Here is a 22,463-nt window from a genome sequence, read left to right as displayed (position 1 = left end):
TACAACAGCAAATCTGCAGGAGTTGGGGCAAGAGGGTGGAGGAAGGAGTGGCAGATTTTATTTCTTAAACTATAATCTTAATGTGGTACTGGAGACGGCCCAGATCTCAGGATCTGGGACAGCAAACCTTTCTGACCTTCAGAGCTGAAATTCCCTGATCTGGCAGTGGGCCAACCCTAGAGAATTAGGAAAGTAGCAAGTTATGGAAATGTTCTGTTTGTGCCAAAGAAAACTTTTGGCCAGGGTTTTCCATGCAGGATTGTTTCAAGTGAGTATACAAGTGTGTGTATGTGTGTGTGTGTGTGTGTGTGTGTGTGAGTGTTAAATGTATAAATTCTGAATCAAGAAGCAGCTAATCAATAAAAGACTTATACAATTCTGACTAAGCCACAGAGAGAAAGGGTCAGAATTTGGTCTGACCCATTAAACTCGCAAGGCAGATGTGGAATGGAGACTCAAGAATACAAACATGGTTCTTGAAGAAGGCAGGCAGAGAAATATGAGAGGGGGGTTTTGAATTGCTGGTAGAAAAGAGATAGTGAAATTATACTTTGGGGAAAAAGCTTTTCGAATAAATATGCCTGCCAAAAGAGAAGCCAGAGCAGGGGTGGCGGAGACTGGGAGGGGACCAGGGAGCCAGGGCCTAAACAGGCATTTTTGGCCTTCGCCTTAAGAAGGTGGGGGCTGGTTATATCAGAGATAGAGAGGTCCAAGCCAGTTAGTGGCTGGGTCTGGCCTAAGAGACAAGCACTCTCCCCACAATTGTTAGTGCTTCCTAGATGTAGTCTTTTAGTGAGAGTTTGGGTCTTGGATCTTTACTTTCATCTCCCCACCCCCACCCCACCATGACTCCAGCTGGGCTCCGATTATAATATATAACAAAAGCAAAGTATTTAAAATGGCCTGTAAGGAGGCAGGGTGAGGAGGTAGAGTCATTTATAAAGGAAAAATAGGGTCAACTGTGTTTGGACCACCACCATCCCCCAAAAAACAACCCGGGCACAAGGGCCCCTCATTTGGACTCACATGTGACTTGGTCCCTGTATCTCTCTTAGCAGCTGACCTCTCCTGGGTTGTTGAGTGCAGTCCTGCTGTTTCAGCACGTGGGAGAGGTAAATAAATCCCTTGGATGAATTTCAGAGAAGACCAATAAACATGCTGGGAGTATTGGACTCAAAGATAAAAGGAACCAGAGGGGGAAGGTGGTGGTGGGAGCTGAAGTCATTAGGTTTTAGGCATGCAAGGACTGAAGAATGGGAGAGGCCTTCTAAGTTGTAAGCATCCAAGAACAGGAAGAGGGAAGAACAAGTTTAAATGGAATCTGCCTGGTTACGTCCCAAAAAGGCTGCTTCAGGTCACTGTTCTCTTCTTGGCTTTGGGGTCCTGGTAAGATCTTTTTTCCTTAACTAGCCATGAGAAAAAGCTTACAGCTCGTATACCTTTATCTTTAACCCCAATTTTAAACTTTCCTGCTCAAAGGAAACTCCAGCACTTTGTTTCTCAAGCAGCTGCCTGGGTTGAAATTCCTTGGGCAAGACCTGGCCAAGTTTCCCTCTAAAGAGAGGGCAGCTCAGCACCTATGTGACAGCCTTGGGCCTAGCACCTCAGTGGAGGAAGCAAACTGGCCAGGGTGCCTCTGCCTGGTCTGGTCAACTTTGGGAGTAAAGATGAGCTTGCCCTTCTGCCCAGATCAGTGGCGAGATCCTGCAACTTCCTTGACTTGTCCTTCTGTGGAGAGACCTGCAGGGATGCCCCAGGCTTGGGTTCCTGCTGAATCAGGGTGCTCTATGTGTTTCTCATGAGACCTGCTGACTTTGTTGAGTCTAGAGTCAGCAGCTGCATTTGATCCACTGGCTTCCTCTTTCCTCCCCTGATTTGAGGCCTGGAGGCAACCTCACGTCCCCCTGTGACACACCTGGCTAGCCACTTGAGGCTGACTACCCGCTGTGGTGGGAGGGATTTGGAACCCTTCTGTTAAACATCTACTCTTTTTCCTTTTCATATAATCCTCAGATTAATACACGTGAAAAATGAAGAATTTGGGCAAAGGAACTCTTGGATTCCACCCTGAAGGAAAGGAAGGAGAGGGTTGGTTGGGCTGGTCCTGATGTTGGAATGCTGGAGGTCAGGGGGGATGGGACCCATGAAAAGGCAGAGGACTAAAAGCAAGTGTGCCTCTGGGGTCACCTTTGAAAAGAAGTCCAACTTCAGGATGGACTGGAACTAATGGAACAACAGGCATAGAGGCCAAGCTATGTCTTCATTCAAGACAGTTGATTCCTATATGTCAGATGAGATCATTTAAATTTTTTGTTTGTTTTTAATTGCAATTGGTGCTTATGATTGCTTATAGATCAGGACTCTCCCACTTCAGCTGTCACTGCCTATGGATCCAGGGGCCAGGCCCTTCCTGAAACTCCTAACTTTGCAGCAAATGATGGCCTTCTCAACTTCTAGATGGTGCCAGGTCTCCACTTTCCTCAAGCTCCAGATCTACCACCTTTAAAATCTAGAATAAGGAGAAACCTATTTAAAAATGATGTCTAGGCACCCAAGAGCAGGACTGCTACATATGCTTTTGCAGATTGAGGAGGGGCTAACCCTGGAGGTTGCCATTCACATTGGCCTGTGTGAATGACACCTCCTGGACTTGTGGGAAGCACATCCTGCCCAGCTGTACGCTACAACCCTGCAAGCTCTATCAGATGGAGCATCCAGCCTAGACAAGGGAGGCATCTGAAACTTATGGCTCTTTATCTACTTTATTCTCACCCTTCTATCCATCCTCTACATCCTCCCACCCCACATTGAGTGCCCTACAGGCTCTCTTGTCAGAGTTTTGCACATTTTGCCAACCAGCATCCCTTTCTTTCCCCACTTCTGGCCAGGCCCACTAGGCCCACAACTGGCCAGGCTCAGGGGCCCAGCCTGTTGCAAGGTTGGGTGTTGGGGCAAGAACCTGAACCCAGCACACATCATGGACATGTGCCAAGCCCACAGCTGCTGGGCCTCAGGTAACCTCAGGACTTTCTTCCTCTCAGTCTTCAGTGTGACTTTAAGGGCCTAGGAGGGGCTCAGCTGCCCAGTTTCTCAGACTGTTTCTGCTGATTGAGCTCCCTTCCCTGAGGAAATACCATGAACCCCATTCTGTGAGGAGCAATGGGATCAGAAGGCAAGGCTGAGAAGCAGCTTCCACACCATCCCTGCCTTCTGGTAACCTCAGACCTCCTTTTACCTCTTCTTGACCATTTCTGGGCATCATCTCTTGCTACTTCTCTTGCTTCCAGCAGAGATTAATTGAGCTCTTTCCAACTCTAAACTGTCTGCCTGACCCTGAGTCCCTTCCTCGTGCCAAGAAGCCTCCTCTCACGCTCTGAGTCAGAGCTCAGTCCTGCCTAAGAAGAGCAGAAGTAGTGAGTCAGGGAGAGATGAGGCCTTTGCAGGGTGGAAAGTAGGGGTGTAGGACAGCATGGGGTTGTCGAAAGAATGTGGTCTTTAAAGCCAGAGAGACTGAGGCAAAACTCTCTGTTTGTGACAGGGGTCAAGTTCCTTAATTCCTCTCAGCTCAAATTTCTTTATACCCAAATTTAGGATGATGTTTAACTTGCATTGTTTCTATATGGATTAGAAGGATAAAACTAAAGTACAGAGCCCAATGCCCAATATACAGTAGATGCTGTTATCGTCATCACAATCCTTTCTTCTTTCATGTCCAATGACCTGCTGACCTTTGGCCCCACTGTCCATGATGCTGCTATTAAAGAAAATGTTGGGGACAAATAGAAGTCATGAATCCTGATGACTTCATCAAAGATGTCACCTCTGCCTCCTAATCTGTTCCTTCTCAGCATTTGTGAGAAAATGATACTGGAAATGAAGATCGGTGTTGTGAAATGCAGGGTTCTGTTTTTGTCCTTAATACTTCCAAGTAAAGCCAGCCACAGAAGCAGCTCCAAATAACTAGAATTTAAAACCCAGAAGCTGGGTGGGGTCAGAAGAGTGAGAGATGTGGCAGGAGTTGGAGGGAGTCCTAGGCAGTCTTGCAGCCACCTTTCTCCCTCCCAGCTGCCTGCCCTTTCAGTAACTTCACGGGACTGTCCACACGCTGCCCTGTTCACTATAAAAGAAAAGACAATGATGAGGAATTCTAACTTAGAAGACCAAAATGAGGACATATAAATGGATTCGTGACAAAAGACTTCTAATGTCCTCTACCCGCCCCACCCCCACCCCCACAGCCCCACCTCTGATCTGGTATATAAAAAGAGGCACCTTGGATATGAGATAAAGGGATGTAGCACAAGCTCTGGGTAAGTCATGGTATACCTACTAGGTATACTGCCAAAGAATTGAAAGCAGGGCCTCAAACAGATATTTGTGCACCGATGTCACAGCAGTATTATTCACATTTGCCAAGAGGTGGGAAGCAGCCTAAGAGTCCATCAACAGAGCAATGGATAAACAGAACTGCAGCATATCCATACAGTGGAATATTATTTAGCTGTAACAAGGAAAGAAGTTTTGATACATGGAACAGTGTGGATGAACCTTGAAGACTCCATACTGAGTGAAATACACCAGATGCAAATGGAAAGATATTGTATGGTTTTGCTTATATGAAATAACTAGAATATGCAAATTCATAGAGACAGAAAGTAGGGTGTAGATTTCCAGGGCAGGGGTGGGAGGTAAGGGTGGAGTAGGGTACAGAGAATGCTCAGTGGGTACAGTTTCTGTTTTGGGTGATGGAAAAGTTTTAGTATTGGATAGTGGTGATAGTAGCACAACATTGTGAATGTAATTAATGCCAATGAATAGTATGCTTGAAAGTGGCTAAAATGGGAAATTTTATGTTGTATGTATGTCACTATAATTTTTTAAACAGTATCTTTGGGACACTGTAAATATAATTAACAGCACTGAATGGTATACTTGAAAATAGTGTCAGGAAGTGTTATGTTGTGTATATATGTTACCACAATAAAAATTTTTAAAAATAAAAAAATTTCAAAAGGAAGAGTAGGAAGAAAGAAAACTGCACCTCTTCAGGAGACCCCATAAGATCTACCCCCAGGGAAGAAATTTCTCAGATCCCTCTATCCAAAAAGATTTTAATCTCTCTAGAAAGCCACGCAGAAGTCAGAGGTTAAAAAAAATTCCCATCTAATCATTTGAATCTTTCCATTCCTTTTCTTTCCTTGGTGTTCTTGAGTGCCAGAGGAGTTTTGAGAAGCCAGAAGCACTGACCCAATTCCCTTGCAGCCACTTCATGCCTAGTTAGAAAACACAAAAACATTCATTACTGAGTCAAAGGACTTCGCACCCCATGAGCAAAAGGAAGTTATTAAAACAGTAGTTTCCCTTCAAAATTTTAATCCATGAGGATAAAGCCTGCCCTTACTTTATGAGACCAAAATGTTTGAAGACAATCGGTGTTCTAGAAACTTAGTGACGTGAGACTTAAAATAAAAAGAGAGCCTATCCCTATCCTTCAGGAGCCATGTTCTTGTCCTTTAAGCCTTGCAAAGCTTGTCTTGTTCTTCCTGTCCTGAAGCCTTGCAAAGCTGGATGGTGAGTGTATATTTTAGCTATTGTTTCTGTAGAAGAAAATGGATGAAAACAACCGTTGCCATCTCCTCCTTTGGTCTCCAACCTTGTCTCCCACTGGCAGAGGAAGGACTGTTTTCACCACTACTCAAAGTAAGTACACATATTCTGTGACTCCTGGATATATGTTCTAAATTTCTCACTAAGGTCCTAAAGGGGACATGTACCAGGATGTTCATTGTGGGTTTGTGTGGCAGCAGGAAGCTGGGGTCAATAAGGTATCCCTGTGGGAGTGGATGGACAAAATGTGGTAGAGGCTCAACTGAGAGTCCATACCACGATCGGAAGTAATGGATCAGATGTGTGCGTGGAAGCATGGATGGAGCCTAAAAACACAGGGCTGAGTGAGCAGAATAAGAACTTTATCACTGTACCATGCACATAAATTTAAAATGCACAAACACAAAAGAGCACTGCACATTTTTCATAAACACATAAAACAAAGGATACCTATTATATACACTGGAACTGTTGGCTATGTGGGGAGGAGGATGAGAGTGGAGAGTAGGAATGAGTAAGTGAATAAACCAAGGGAAGAAGGGACCACACAAAACGTGTACACCATTGTTCATAGCATCATTATTCACAGTAGTCTAAAGGTGGAAGCAACCCAAGTATCCATCAACAGATGAACGGGTACACAAAATGTGGCATACCCATACCATGGGACATTATTCGTCAATAAGTAGGAATGAAGTTCTGATACATGCTACAACATAGATGAAACCTGAAAATAGTATGCTACATGAAAGAAGCCAGACACAAAAGGCCATATATTATGTGATTTCATTTATATGGAATGGGCAAATCATAGAGACAGAAAGCAGGGGTTGCCTAGGGCTGTGGGTTCTGGGGGGAAAGAGAAAGTGCCAACCAATGACTATGGAGTTTGTCTTTTGGTCAATGCAAATGTTTTAAACTTAGATTGTGGTGATGGTTGTACAACTCAAAAAAAAAAAACAAAAAAAAAAACATTGGATTGTATACTTTAAATTTTTTTTTTTTTTTTTTTTTTTTTTTACATGGGCAGGCACCGGGAATCGAACCCGGGTCCTCTGGCATGGCAGGCAAGCATCCTTGCCTGCTGAGCCACTGTGGCCCGCTCTGGATTGTATACTTTAGATGGGTGAATTTTTAAAACAGTATTTTTATTGTAAAAACTTAACATACAAACATATATTCTTGACATACAAACATTCCATGCATGGTGTACAATCAATGGCTCACAATATCATCACATAACTGTATATTCATCACCGTGATCATTTTTTTGCGTCACTCTAGCAAAAGAAAAAAAAAACATACCATACCCATTTCCCTTCTCTCTCACTGTATTTCAATCTACTCAATTTATTTTAACCCTTGTCCCCTTAGTATTTGTTTATTTTTATGCATATTTTTTACCCATCTGTCTATACCCTAGATAAAAGGAGCATGAGACACTAGGTTTTCACAATCACACAGTAACACTATGAAAGCTATGTCATTATACAATTATCTTCAAGAAACATGGCTACTGGAACACAGCTCTACAGTTTCAGGTACTTTCCTCTAGCCACTGCAGTACACCATAAACTAGAAAGAGGATATCTATATAATGTGTAAGAATAACCTCCAGGATAACCTCTCGACTCTGTTTGAAATCTCTCAGCCACTGATACTATTTTGTCTCATTTCTCTCTTCCCCCTTTTGATTAAGAAGCTTTTCTCAATCTTGATACCAGGTCCTTACTCATCCCAGGATTTCTGTCCCATGTTGCCAGGGAGGTTTACACCCCTGGAAATCCCATGTAGAGAGGGGGAGGGCAGCGAGTTCACTTGCTGTGTCAGCTTAGAGAGAGAGAGAGGCCACATCTGAGCAACAAAGGAGATTCTCAGGGGTGACTCTTAGGCCTAATTTTAAGGAGGCTTTAGCCTGTCCTTAGCAGGAATAAGTTTCATAGGGGCAAACCCCAAGATTGAGAGCTTGGCCTATTGATTCGGTTGTTCCCACTGCTTACAAGAATATCAGAAATTCTCCAAATGGGGAAGTTGAATATTTCCCCTTCTCACCATTCCCCTAAGGGGACTTTGCAAATTCTTCTTTATTCACTGTCCAAATTACTCTGGGATTCATTGGGGCATCACATTAACCCAGACAAACCAACAAAATCTCATGCCCTATTCAATATTCCATGTACGTATGGTGTTCAATTAAACTGACCACACAAGTTAAATTAGGAAATGTACTACCAAGAATATAAATTTTGCACCAAATGAACGTCTCTCCTTTTAGTCTCATACAGAAGTTGAAGTTTTCAAATATGGATGATATCATCCTTTAGAGATGGGTGAATTTTATGGTATGTGAATTATATGCTATTAAAAATGTTTTTTTTTTTTAAAAGAGAAAAACAGAAGAGAGGGAGAGGACCCTCACGTGGGGTACCCTTTGGTGCTTCCTCTCTGTGCTTCTGGTTTCATATAGGAACTGAGTGGGATTCACCTACCTTAACCCTGCCAGGGGCCATTGCCCTCAGATGGCAGCCACTTGCCTCTGGTCCTCAGGCTTGAAAATACAGCACCAGCTAAGGACTCCCTGGCAACTGACTCAAAGGTGAATCCAGTGGCGAACAGTCAGCTAGCTGCATTCAGACCAGTCTGTTAATTGGCCATAAATTTATTATCAGTCAATAGTGTGTTTATTCCTGGCTTTGCCGATATTACCCTTGTGATATTGAAATGCTGCTTAACTTCTCTGTGTTTCTCAGAGAGTTTCTTATCTGGGAAATAGGCATAAAAGTAAATAGGATCCAGCAAACTAACCCCAAAGCAAATAGAAGAAGAGAAATAACAAAGATTAAAGCAGAAATAAAAAACAAACAAACTGGAGAACAACAAAAAAACAATAGAAAGAATCAACAAAACCAAATTTGGTTCTTTGAGAAAATCAATAAAAATAAATAGACCCCTTGCTTAGGCTGACAAAAAAAGTAAGGGGACACAAATCAACAAAATCAGAAATGAGAGGAGATATGATGATATTGTGAGCCATTGATTGTACATCATGTATAAGTATTTGTATGTTAAGAATGTATATGCTTCTTGGAGGGGAAAAACCACTGAAAACTGAAGAGGAGGCTGTTCTAGTTTGCTAGCTGCTGGAATGCAATATACCAGAAATGGAATGGCTTCTAAAACGGGGAATTTGATAAGTTGCAAGCTTATAGTTCTAAGGCCAAGAAAATGTCCCAATTAAAGCAAGGCTATAGAAATGTCCAATCTAAGGCATCAGGGAAAGATACCTTGGTTCAAGAAGGCCAGTGACGTTCAGGGTTTCTCTCTCAGCTGGAAGGGCTTGTGGCAAACATGGCCATGTCTGCAAGCTTTCTCTCTAGGCCTCTTGCTTTACGTAGCACCCTGGGAGCATTCTCCTTCTTCATCGCCCAAGTTCACTGGCTGATGGACCCTTTCATTCTCTCATCCTTCTACAACGTTGTGGCTCTGTGGCTCTCTTCTCATTCTCAAAAAAGGCACTCTCTCCAAAAATGTTCCTTTATAGGATTCCAGTAAACTAATCGAGACCCATGTATAATGAGTGGAGACACGTCACCATCTAATCAAGTTCAAGACCCAAAACTGGTTGAGTCACATCTCCGTGGAGATGATCTAATCAAGTTTCCAGCCTGTAGTGCAAGCAGGGATTAGCGCAAACTGTTGCTCCCACAAAATTGATTAGGATTAAAGCATGACTTTCTAGGGTACATAAATCCTTTCAAACCAGCACAGGGGGCAACAATAAAAAAGTTCTGAGGTCTTGTATGGTTTGAGAGGGCGCCAGCGCTCTTGACTAACCTCGGGCTTTGTTAACGTGCTTTTAGGAGTAACCTCCAAAACACTAGAAACAGAGGGCATCACTTCCAAGCCGGCAAAAAGGAGAAGGTGTCAAGAACTCAGTCACTCCAGAAGAAAACCAGAAAGGAGAAAAGCAACAGAAAGTGGGACAAATAGAAAAATTAATTGCAGAAACTCCTTTGTTTGGTTTAAGCAGAAAAGGGATTTTCTAGGCCATTTTAAGTCACTCATGGAATCTCAGGAGAGTCAGAGAACCAATCTCGGGGGTCCCACGACCAGGAGAAGCGCCCCAATGTTGTCTGATGGGAACGGTGGGGACAGAGCCCAGGGCATCAGGAACTACTTCCCCACACCCCCTCCTCGGGACGTTCAACAAGTGTTAGCACTTACTCCCATAACCATCGCCACTGTCTTACTATTCCTCTTTGAAATTTACTACTTATTCCTTTTACTTGAAATGGTTGCTGTATTTTTATTAAATATAACGAAGGTAAAAAAAAAAAAGAATGTATATGCTTGTATGTTGTCTTATCAATAAAAAATTTTTTTTAAATGAGAGGGGGGTTGTTATCACAGATCACAATACACCAATGAATTAGACAACTTAGATGAAATGGACAAATTTCTAGAAACACAAACAGCCTATACTGACTCGAGAAGAAATAGATCTCAACAAACCAATTACAAGTAAAAGATTCAATCAGTCATCAAAACTCTCCCTACAAAGAAAAGCCCAGGGTCAGACAGCTTCACAGGGGAATTTTATCAAACATTCAAGAAAAAAAACTGACACCAAACCTGCTCAAATGCTTCTAAAAATTTTATGAAAAAGGAATACTATCTAACTCATTTTTTTTTTTTTTGAAAGGAAGGAAAGAAAGAGAAGGAAGGAAGGATGGAAGGAAGGAAGGGAGGAAGAAAGGGAAACATCTTTATTTTTATTATATTTTGTTTGTTTGTTTGTTTTTTACATGGGCTGGGGCCGGGAATCGAACCGGGGTCCTCCGGCATGGCAGGCAAGCACTCTTGCCCGCTGAGCCACCGCGGCCCGCCTATCTAACTCATTTTATGAAGCAACATCACTTTAATACCAAAAACAGAAAAAGATGCTCTAAGAAAGGAAAAGTACAGGCCAATATCCCTAATGAACATAGATGCAAAAATTCTCAACAATATACCAGTGAATCAAATCCAACAACATATTAAAAGCATTATACATAACATCCAAGTGAGGTTTATACCAGAAATGCAAGATTGGTTCAACATAAGAAAATCAATCCGTGTAATAAAGCACATTAACAAATTGATAGGGAAAAGTCACATGATCATATCAATTAATGCTGAAAAAGCACTCAACAAAATCACTTTTTGATTAAAAAAAAAAAACTTTTCCTGATAAAAACACTTCAAATGGTGGGAATCAAGGGAACCATCCTCACTATAAAGGGCGTATATGAAAAACCCATAGCCAGCTTCATACTTAATGGTGAGAAATAGAAAACATTCCTCCTACGATCGGGAACAAGACAAGGATGCCCATTGTCATTATTATTGTTCATCATTGTACTAGAAGTCCGGCTGGAGTGATCAGGCGGGAAAAAGGAATAAAAGACATCCAAATTGGAAAGGAAGAAGTAAAACTTCATTTTTTACAGATGACATGATCCTATACTTGGAAAACTTTGAGAAATTGACAACAAAGTTACTTGAGTTCATTTCAGCAAAGTGGTGGGATACAGCATTAATGTACAAAAATCAGTAATGTTTCTATACTACAAATAATGACCTAACTGAGGAAATAATTAAGGAAAAAAATTCCATACAAAATAGCAACTGAAAGACTCAACTATCTAGGAATAAACTTAACCAGGGATGTTAAGAACCTGTACATAAAAAACCACAAAACATTTCTAAAAGAAATAAAATAAAAATAGGTGGAAAGACATTCCCTGCTCATGGGTAGGAAGGTCGAATATCATTAAGATGTCAATTCCACCGAAAATGATGTACAGAGTCAATGCAATAACAATCAAAATTCCAACAACCTACTTTGAAGACTTGGAAAACTAATTGTCAAATTTATTTGGAAGGGAAAGAGACTCAAATAGCTAAAAAATAGCCTTAAAAAAAAAAGAGCAAAGTGGGAGAATTAACACTTCCTGACTTTAAAGCTTATTATAAAGCCATGGTGGTCAAAACAGCGTGGCACTGGCATAAAGATAGGAATATTGAGCAATGGTATTGAATCAAGAGTGTAGAGATAGACCACCAAATCTATGATCAATTGATCTTAGACAAGGCCCCCATCCACTGAATGGGGACAGAATAGTCTTTTCAATAAATGGACACAGGAGAACTGGATATCAATAGCCAAAAGAATGAAAGGGGACTCCTACCTTCCACACTATACAAAAACCCATTCAAAATGGATCAAAGGTCTAAATATAAGGGACAGTGCCATAAAACTCCTAGAAAAAAATATAGGGAAACATCTTCAAGACTAAGTAATAGGAGGTAGCATCTTAAACTTTGTACCTAAACCACAAGCAATGAAAGAAAAAATGGATAAATGGGAACACCTCAAAAATCATAAGCTTTTGTGTCTCAAAGGACTTCGTCAAAAGGTAAAGAGGCAGCCAACTCAATGGGAGAAAATATTTGGAAACCACATATTGAACAAAGGTTTGATATCTTGTGTACATAAAGAAATGATATAAGCGAACAATAAAAGAATAAACAATCCAATTATAAAATGGGAAAAGGATATGAATAGACATTTTTCCAAAAAGCAAATACAAATGGCTAGAAAGCATATGAAGACTCCCTGGCAACATGGGATATGACTCCCATGGACAGGCCTGGCCCTGGCATTGTGGGATCGACAACACTTTCCTGACCAAAAAGGGGAAAAGAAATATAACAAAAAAGGTATCAGTGACTAAGAGTGTTCAAATAGCGTCGAGCAACTATTCCAAAGGCTACCCTTATGCTAGCTTCAGCTAGATATTGCTAATTACTATGATTTGCCAAACCCTAAACAAAAACATTCCTGTTAACCCTGAAGAACACCTAGAGCTCTATCTGAGCTTCTACAAAAGTTTCACGTACTAAGATTACTTTCCAGAAACCTACAACCTCCAGATAGTTCCGAGATCAAATAAGTCCCAAAACCTAGAGGGGCCAGTCTCTCCAAGAACATCAACAGTTCCATCTCCCTACCCCATATTATGAATAGCCCCTTCCAACATAAAAAATGTTAGAATGGGCACAGTTCAAATACCCCTAAAGATTGGGAGAAGAATCAAAGGAGAAGGAGGACCTATAACATAGAAGATAGCTTTTAACAAATGAATATGACTGTTGAATCATTATATTGATGTTTCTTTTAGTCTCCCAATGTCTTAGAGCAGCTAGAAGGAAAAACCAAAAATTGTGAACAGTAATGCATACCAAACTCTGAAATCTGTTCTATAACTACCTGTTACAATGTACTTTAAAGTTTATTGCTTTTCTGTATAGATGTTATATTTCACAATAAAACATATTTTTTAAAAAAAGCACATGAAGAGATGCTCATCTTCATTAACTGTAAGGGAAATCCAAGTCAAGACTACAATGAGATATCACCTCACCCCTATTAGAATGGCTGCTATTAGACAAACAGGAAACTACAAATGTTGGAGAGGATATCGAGAAGGTGGAACATTTATTCCTTGCTGGTGGGAATGTATAATGGTACAGCCACTGTGAAAAACAATTTGGCGGTTCCTCAGAAAACTAAATATCGAGTTGTCCTATTGCCTGGCAATACCAATATTTGGTGTATACCCAGAAGAGTTGAAAACAGTGACACAAACAGATGTTTGCACACTGATGGTCATAGCAGCACTTTTCACAATTGCCAAAAGATGGAAACAATCCAAATGCCCATCCATAGACGAGTGGATAAACAAAATGTGATATATACATATGATAGAATATTATGCAGCAGTAACATGAAATGATGTCCTGAAGCATATGACAACATGGATGAACCTTGAGGACATAATGCTGAATGAAATAAGCCAGACCCAAAAGGACAGATGCTGTATGATTTCCCTATTATGACCCTGATAAAGGTAAACTCAGAGGCTTACAATGTAGAATATAGAGAATCTAGAGGTACACAGAAGCAAGAGATGGGTGAATGGTTGAATGAGGTTGAACTTAAATGTAAGGGATTGGATAGAAGTAAAGATAGTTCATTAGTAGGGTTGTAAGTAACATTGCCACATTCAAGTTGTATAGGATTGAAAGAGGTTGTATAGAGTCATGTATCCCACCAATTAACTCTACAGTTATAAATAAGTTTTTATATGAACAACTTCAAAGTTTTGATTTTGTACAAAGAGTCAACAATAGAGGGGTATAGGGGAAAAACTAATATTGCATGCTGTATCAACAGTACCACAGCAATACCAGGGGTAAATACCTGGGTGGGGGAAGAGATAAGTGATAAGGGGAGGTTTCTATTTGATATGTGGTGAGGCTGTTTATCAGCTCTTTGTCTCTTTGGACCAATGAAAATTGTCTAAAATTGAGAGTGCTGGTGTTTGTACAACTAAGTGAGGACACTGTAAGACATAAATTGTTTATGTTGAACATTATCCATTCTGCCCAATATATGGAGGGGCTGCAATACAATGACTGAGAAGCAGAGCAAACTGTGTTGTATACACATGTTGGAATATTGTGCGGCTACAAAAAGAAATGAAGTTGTGAGGCACTCAAAGTGAATGAACCTTGGGGACACTGTGTTGTACAAAATAAGCCAGAAACAAAAGAACAAATATGGAATGTCTCTTTTTGAAAATACTTAAAAGAAAATTAAGATTGTAAGCTCTTATAGCAGCCAGACTTAGTCTGGAATTGTAAGTGTATTTCTAGAGTCTAAGATGCTGAGCATATATGTATAAGTTGGAACTTTGGGAGCCCGTTTGATACCTAAGACTCAGAACTGGAGTTCTGCAGCTCTGAAAATCAGCATTGCAACAAACAACAACTGTTAAAGTAACTGAAAAAGAGGTCAGGTTTCAATTAGAGGTAAAAAGGAAGCCAATTTGGTTGGAACTAAGGTAGATCAGAATACAGGGCAAAGGATGATAGGGTATGTATTCTAGAGCTTCACCTACTATATGAGAGCAAAAGCAGAGAATTTTTTTTGTGTCTAGAATCTAAATCTTCTGTAAAACAGTCTAAACCTTTCTGGATAGCTCATTTAAACAACCCAAACACATGGAGTTTAGAATGGGAATGATGCCTTATAATTCTGTAATGTAATAACTGGATACATCCCAGACTATGATGGGCTGATATTTAAAAACTATTGGTAGAGTCCCTTGAAGGACTGGAGAAAAAATATGGAGCTATTAAACTTTCCCACCTCAGAAATCCCTGATACCCTCCCAAACATTAGGGACGCCCAATAAAATAGGCCTAGCCCTTGATTTTGAGGCTTGCCCTTATGAAACTTTTTTTTGTAGGAGAGAAGCTAAGACTACCTATAATTATGCCTGGGAATTGCTTCTAGGAAACCTCTTTTGTTGCTCAAATGCGGCCTCTCTCTCTCTCTTTCTAAGCCCAACTCTGCAAGGAAAATCAACATCTTCCCCCCAATGTTGGACATGATATTCAGGGGTAAAAATCTTCCTGGCAACATGGGGCATGACTCTCATGGATGAGCTTGGCCCTGGCTCTCTGGGATCCATGATGCTTTCTGAACCAAAAGGGGGAAAAGAAATATATCAGTGGCTAAGAGAGTTTAATGGAGTCAAGAGGCTACTGTTATGCAAGCTTAAGCTAGATATTTCTAATTGCCACTGTTTGCCAATCCCCAACCAATATCATCCTAAAGAACACCCAGGGCTCTATCTGCGATTCTATAAAAGTTGCACATACTAAATTTGCATTTTAGAAACCTAAAACCTTCAGATGGTTCCTAGGCCTGATAAGTCCTGAAACCCAAAGGAGACAGCCTTTCCAAGAACGTCAACCAGTTCCATCCCCCATCCCATATTGCTGACACCCCTTTTCAACATGAAAAAGTTAGAAGGGGCATGGCCCAAATATTCCTAAAGATTGGGAGAAGGATCAAAAGAGAAGGAGGAGTCAGAGAAGCTAGGATTTAACAAAACAGTATGACTGCTGAGTGAGTAGAGTGATACTTCTTTTAGTCTCCAGTGTCTTGGAGCAGGTAGAAGGGAAAAGCTGATATTGTGGAACTGGAACCCATACCAAACTCTGAAATCTTCTCTACTACTTGTTAAAATTGTACCTTAAAATCTATTGCTTTTTTGGTATGTATGTTATACAGAACTTTAAAATGTTAAAAAAATAAAAGTAAATAGGGCCCATCTTGCGCATGTGTGGGTATCATCAGCATGTTGGGGTGAGAGGCTAATGGCTGTCGGACGGGGCTGAGCAGGTTGTGAGTTGTTTTCTTTGACCTAAACAACATGCTCATCAGTAAGACCTGGGAGAGTACGAAGCGCATTTTGAAGGTGATAAAGCTCTGACAGACAAAACACCATTACAAGGAAAAGATTGAAATCATCTGTGATAAAGCTGAAGTTAGACCCAGCAGTGAGTGCTTTGATCCCTCCAAGACATGCATTGCTGATCTAAGGACTTCACATTGGGAAGAAGCAAGCCAGGAAACAGAGGGCGGTGCAGCCAAAAGGAAAGTGGCTGAGAAATGTTAGTTCCTGTGGAAATCTACACTCTTAAAGCATATGTCATTAGCAGAAGACATCAAAGCCATGCTCACCGAACTTTGAAAGGGGTTCCCTTACTTCCATGAAGAATGGAGACAGACAGACCCAGAGGGAGAGATTGAGGCTTGTGTCTGTCAGTCCTTTTTGATACTATTGCTGTAGGCAGAGAGCAGAAAGAGGAGAAACCGGCACCTTCCATATTTTATTACTGCCATGATCTGGGAGTCAAGCCTGGTGACTGTGTGATGTTTGGTGACACTCTAGAAACTGATATACAAGGAGACCTCAATATTGGGCTGAGAGCAACAGTCTGGATAAACAAAAATGGAAAAATCACACAGGAATCACCCCTACCCCATATGCTATTATATAGTTCCTTCTGTGCTAGAGTTACCTGCTGTCTTACAAAGTAGAGGCAACAAAGTCAGTATGTCAGCCTGGAGCACCTAAAAGACTTTCAGAGTAATATTACAGAGAAGATAGGATTCAACAAAAAATATATCTATATGACTGCTGAATCAGTACATTGGCATTTCTTTTAGTCTCCAGTGTTTTGGAGCGGCTAGAAAGAAGAACCTAAAATTGTGGATCTGTACCCATACCAAACTGTGAAATCTGTTCTATAACTATTTGTTACAATGTACTTTGAAATTTATTGCTTTTTTATATGTATGTGATATTTACAATAAAGAATGTAAAAAAATAGTTTATTAAGTTTGGGAAAAATGAAGAGCTTTTCCATGACATTTTGACATCTTTCCAGAATGAGCCTCTGACCTCTTTTGGAAGTATTTTTACTTTCTTTTCCCAGGTACATACTAGGGTTTAAGACACTAGACTGTCCTGCTGACATAAGTAAAAGCCACATGACCAGCAGTCATTTTCCTTCTGTGGGTCCCTAAGGGTGGAATAGCCTCAGTGCAGCCCAACTGTGCAGCCTCCCAGTCTGTTCTCTGATGACTGAATATTTACACCCCATATGATGAAAACTAATAGAAAATTAGGTTTGCAAGGAACAATTACCACGGTGTCATTTTAATACTTGAGTGATGTTTTAGTTAGTAAGCTGCCAGAATGCAATACACCAGAAACAGAATGGCTTTTAAAAATGGGAATTTATTAAGTTGCAAGTTTATAGTTCTAAGGCCATGAAAATGTCCAAACTAAGGCATGCAGGGAAAGACATCTTGATTCAAGAAAGGCTGATGGGTCCAAAACACCTGTCAGCTGTAAAGGCACATGGTAACATCTGCTAGTTTTCTCTCCTGGCTTCTAGCTTCATGAATCTCCCCCGGGGATGTTTTCCTTCTTCACCTCCAAAGGTCTCTGGCTGTGTGGACTCTGTTAGCTCTGAACTTTTTCCAAAATGTTTCCCTCTTAAAGGGCTCCAGTAAACAACCCCACCTTGAATGGGTGTAGACACATCTCCATGGAAACCATCTAATCAAAAGGTACCACCCACAATTGGGTGGGTCACATCTCCATGGAAACAATAAAAAAGATCCCACCCAGCAATATTGAATGAGGATTAAAGGACATGGCTTTTCTGGGGTCCATAATAGCGTCATACTAGCAAGTGACTGTTCTTAGAGTTACCATCTGAATGAAATCTCATGGTTTTCACATTTTCAGAAATACGTCAGTGTTTAACAAATTTCTGTATCCAATTCAGGGTTCACTTCCAGCCGAATAATTAATGGCTTCATAGCAACACATCTTGCAACCAGAAAGTGGTCCTTCCTCTCCAGACCATTAAGATAGACAGTCTCCCGATTTCATCATCCATACTTGGAGTAACATGGTTAATCAAGGGAAAAAGTACTGTATGATTTAGGTAGTTTTTTGGTGATTTTTTTTTTAACTCTTTGTTTAAGAAACTACTAGTTTCTACTGTATATTGGGGATATATAATAACTATGTATCCTTCAAGATAGAGATTCAGAGAATGAAATTCTAGATTATGCTCATATGTGAACCTATTTCTTTAGCCAGTCATTTTCTGTCTTCCACCCAGAACAACATTCTCTGCCATTGTATGAATGCCCTGTTGGTTTACTTCTCACTCTTGATTTTGTTTTTAGCATTTTTTATTGTGAAATATCACATATATAACAAAAAGCAGTAAATTTCAAAGTATATTCTAACAAGTAATTATAGAACAAACTTCAATGTGTGGTATGGGTTACAGCTCCACAATTTCAGATATTTCCTTCTAGATGCACTAAGACACTAGAGACTAAAAAGAAATATTAGTATAATGATTCAATCGTCATACTCATCTGTTAAATCCTATCTTCTCTATTAGAACCCCTCCTTCTCCTTTGATCCTTCTCCCAGTCTTTAGGGATATTTGGGCAGTGACCATTCCAACTTCTTCATGTTGAAAAAGGGGTGTCAACATTATGGGTAGGGGGTGCAACTGGTTAATGCTAATGCTCTTGAGGAGACTGGTGACTCTGACTCTGGGTTCCAGGGCTTATCTGGTCCAAGGAGCGCCTGGAGGTTATAGATTTCTAAAAAATAATCTTAATGAGTGAGACTTTTATGGAGTCTCAGATAGACACTCTTGATTTTTTTTTTAATGTAATTGTATCCTTATTCATCCAAGGGTGCTGTTGCTATGAAGCAGAACATTTGCACAGGGTATGTTCGTGTACTTCCAGGTTTGACACCCACATGACCTTGATTATCTTTTAGCTATATTATATAAAGCTATTTAAAGTTGGAGGATTTTGGCAAAAAAAAAAAAATGATCTGCATGGCTTCTGTAATTGATTGATATTTGATGCCGAGGGACTATCCTTTTAACAATCCCACAGAATGGTGGTAAGAAACTTCACATTCATTATGCTAAGTGGTGAAGGCTCAGCACTCCTAGGTTATGATGGCAAATTTCAACAAGATAGATCTGGGATATTAGGTGAGCCATTCTTTAACAAAGGTGATCTAGCGAGAAAAAAAAATGAAATAACTTGATTTATTGTCTTCAGTTTGTATTCTGAATGGGGCAGTAATGCAATATTACACTCCATTTGCATCCTTCTTTAGGGAAGAACTTTATGATTTTCTACTTTCTGGGTGGGTTATTGCAGAAGATAATGATTTTTAAGAGATCTTGGGATAGACCTATGATTGCATTAATATGTTTATTTTAGAATAATCTTAAAATTTTAAAAATGATAGAAATAAAAAAGGTAAATAGAATACTTTGGGGTAGTAAGTAAAGTAACATGTGAAAGCACCTAGCACTATACCTAACACAAATGGTGCCTAGTAGATGTTTGCTGAATTTGCCTCTCAGATCTAACATGCACCTCCAAACAGACAACCCAAAATTTGGCAAAATTTCAGAAAGGGTCTAAATCATGAAAAGTAAATTTACAATTTTAGTTATCTAGTCAGCAAACATTTATTGAGCTTCTACTACGTGCTAGATTCAATGTTAGATATTTAAAAAGAAGGATAAAATGGTTTTATGGGTTTTTTTGTTTGCAAGTGATAGGAACCCAAATTGGCAGCAGTAAAAAGGGAATGTATTGGCTCAGTAAGCTGAGTTATGGAACTTACTTTCTCTGCCCTTAGAGTTATTTTCTGTGGACAGGCTTCTGCTCTATGACCTAGAAAAATTCCTATCCCTTCTGCTTACTGATGTAGCTGGGAGGTGAGAGGAATCTCCAAACAGATTCCTTTCTTGTAGACACAGAGTGAGTATGTCCAATGGGGAACCACATAGGGTGGGACTACAAATCATTGGGTTGAAATAACAGAGAGGCCAATTTCCATTCAGGAATCCCAGCACTTTTCAACCTGAAAGAAGTCTCTGCCCATTGGGAGCTGGTGGTGAAAGCCACAGAAAATACAGCTCCAAGTGGATGGAATAATCATGGGGATCTCTTGGCAGATGACATAACTGAAAAGTCTATAATAAAGTGGCCTAAAGTTTTTTCAGGACTCTAGAGTTCTCAGGCTCATTTCCTCCATGATGGTGGGGTAGCCATTGTCACTAGTCAGGGCGAGCAGCTTCCTGCAATCACTGAGTGGCAGCTCTGCAAGGAGCACATGGACACGGAAGTGCCCCATACCCACTCCTGAGGCCGTGCTTGATATTGGCCTTCATAAGTCAGACCCCACCTGGAAAGTCACAACTTGTCTCACAATGGGAAACAGTGGATGAACCTGAGAAACCAGCACAAATGCCTGCCATGGGCCTTAGACATCATCGAGCCCTGCCCGCCATTTATTTACAGATGAGTAAACGCGGACCACAAACCTCCCGAGAACTGACAGCCACTATGTGGCAAGTCCCAGACCAGATGCATGATATCTTGGCTCCAGTCAGCAGTTTTCAATCCATAATGGAATAGCAGGCTTTGATAGGTAACAACCACTCCATCCACCAGGGAGATTCAAGCCGAGACAGATGGCATCGTAGCTATAATAGGAGTCACTACACTGATTTCTAGAGAAGCACAGCATAGAGATCAGACAATGACGCTGGAATGGGTCGTTGAGATAAGGCCCCACAGCGGGGTAGGGATGGACACGCCATGTCCATTTTCCTGGATTTGTAATTTCCTGAGGGAGGCTCTGACTTCCCCTCTGTTCTTTCTCCTCCCTGCCCTGTTCCTAGGCTGAGATGGACAAGCTAAGGCTGGTAATTGTGTTAGCTCATTTTCCTCCCTGGCCCTGCCCTCCTCATAATCTGATTTCCAAGGACGAGGGATGGCAGGGCTCAGGCTCAGGAAGAAATCTGCTCCCTTGTGTCCAATGGACCTGCTAATTTGATAGAACTATTTGTTGAGTTTCCACAGAACCCCCATTAGGAATAAATTTCATCTGGTTTCTCCAGCCCTGGCCCTGGAGAACAATTCTGGTCTCAGCCCAGAAGGAAATTCAGCTCCTAATTCAATTTGCTGCTGTAAGGAAGTTAACTCTTTATTAGAATAACAGCAACCAGTGATTGATCACCTACTGTGTGTGAGGTGCAGTGCTTGGGGCTTCCTAATCTGATGACACCCCAGCTGTGTGCTCACCCTTGTGAAGGTGAGGCTGAGACTGCTGCCCCTTGGCTAGTGGTTCCCACTTCATAGGACTCGCCCTCCATTTGAGTGGCATTTACCCTTGGGCCTGGGCCATGGGTAAGCTCCTGTGTGATCCTCAGGTATAGCCATGTTTTAGGGCAAGATGGCATCCTGCACAGGAAGCAGGGTCTAACCCAAATCTCCTCACCTACTCAAAGGTTCCTGGTGTCTCATGGGAGCCAATAGCCACACCCGACTCCCCTGGGCACTCTCCTCCACCATCTTACCCCATCTCCTTAGCAACTGCCCCTGACTGGGAACCCATCTCATTCCAAAACTGGGTTTGCCAAGCATCCTGGCTGTGCAGCAGGGCAGCAGGGAGGAAAGAAAGAGGCTTGGCACCAGAGGGAGACCACTTTGCCATCCGGTTAGCTGTGTGAGCTTGGGCAAATTACCTGAACTTTCTGAGCTGCTTCTTCATCTGAAAAATGGGAACAGTATCATCTACCCTGCAGAGTGGTTGTGAGAATTCTGGATGTGTAACCAAGTCTCCCATTTCACAGTATGCCTTGCTATTTTCCCAGAGCCAGAACCACCTAACCACTTCTGAGCCTCACCATCCCCCACCCCTACTTGGTCTTCCTCTCTAGGAGTCCCAGGGCACTCACAGTGTCAGGGGAGGTGAGGGGGCTTGCCCGCTTGCTCATCACATGGAACTGGAGACACCTACCTGCCCTTTAAGGGTCTTCTGTCCCCATGGAGCTCACAGTCTCAAGATGCAGACAGAGAAGAAACAAGTAAGTGATTATATAAAGTATAATGCAATGACATATGCTCCATCCCAGTAGCCATGGACAGGATGCTGGACTGGTCAGGGTGCTGGTGTCACCACACCCCAGATAAATGTCAAAGGAACCTCCAGGCACCCTACACACCTGGCAGCCGTCTCACTACCAGAATCGGCCTGGGGGCTCAAAGTAACAGTCCGTCTCTCAGCCCCAGACCCAGGACTCCTGCTGCCCTCACTGTTGTGAGCACAGATTCTGTCCAGCTCTGGGAGCTTTGGGCTCACATGGGGAAAAGACATCCTTTCCCCTTTTCAGAAAGCTCCATGCCTGACCTCCTGGACCTACTCTCCTGCCTCACTGAACCTAGTCAAATGTCACACACACCCCCAGTCGAGCTTCCCTGAGCACCTGAGCTAAACCAATCAGCCCCCCCCCCCCATCCAGATTCCTCCCACTGTCTG

At 41.5% G+C, this 22,463-nt stretch overlaps 1 pseudogene; it reads left to right on the top strand.

Annotated features, from left to right (window-relative positions):
• Positions 1 to 5,768: 5,768 nt before the first annotated feature.
• LOC143652645 (N-acylneuraminate-9-phosphatase pseudogene) lies at positions 5,769 to 22,381 on the top strand (annotated as a pseudogene).
• Positions 22,382 to 22,463: the final 82 nt, after the last annotated feature.

This window comes from Tamandua tetradactyla, chromosome 12 (assembly GCF_023851605.1).
Source record: "Tamandua tetradactyla isolate mTamTet1 chromosome 12, mTamTet1.pri, whole genome shotgun sequence".
NCBI lineage: Eukaryota > Metazoa > Chordata > Mammalia > Pilosa > Myrmecophagidae > Tamandua > Tamandua tetradactyla.
This window is presented reverse-complemented; position numbering and strand designations above follow the sequence as displayed.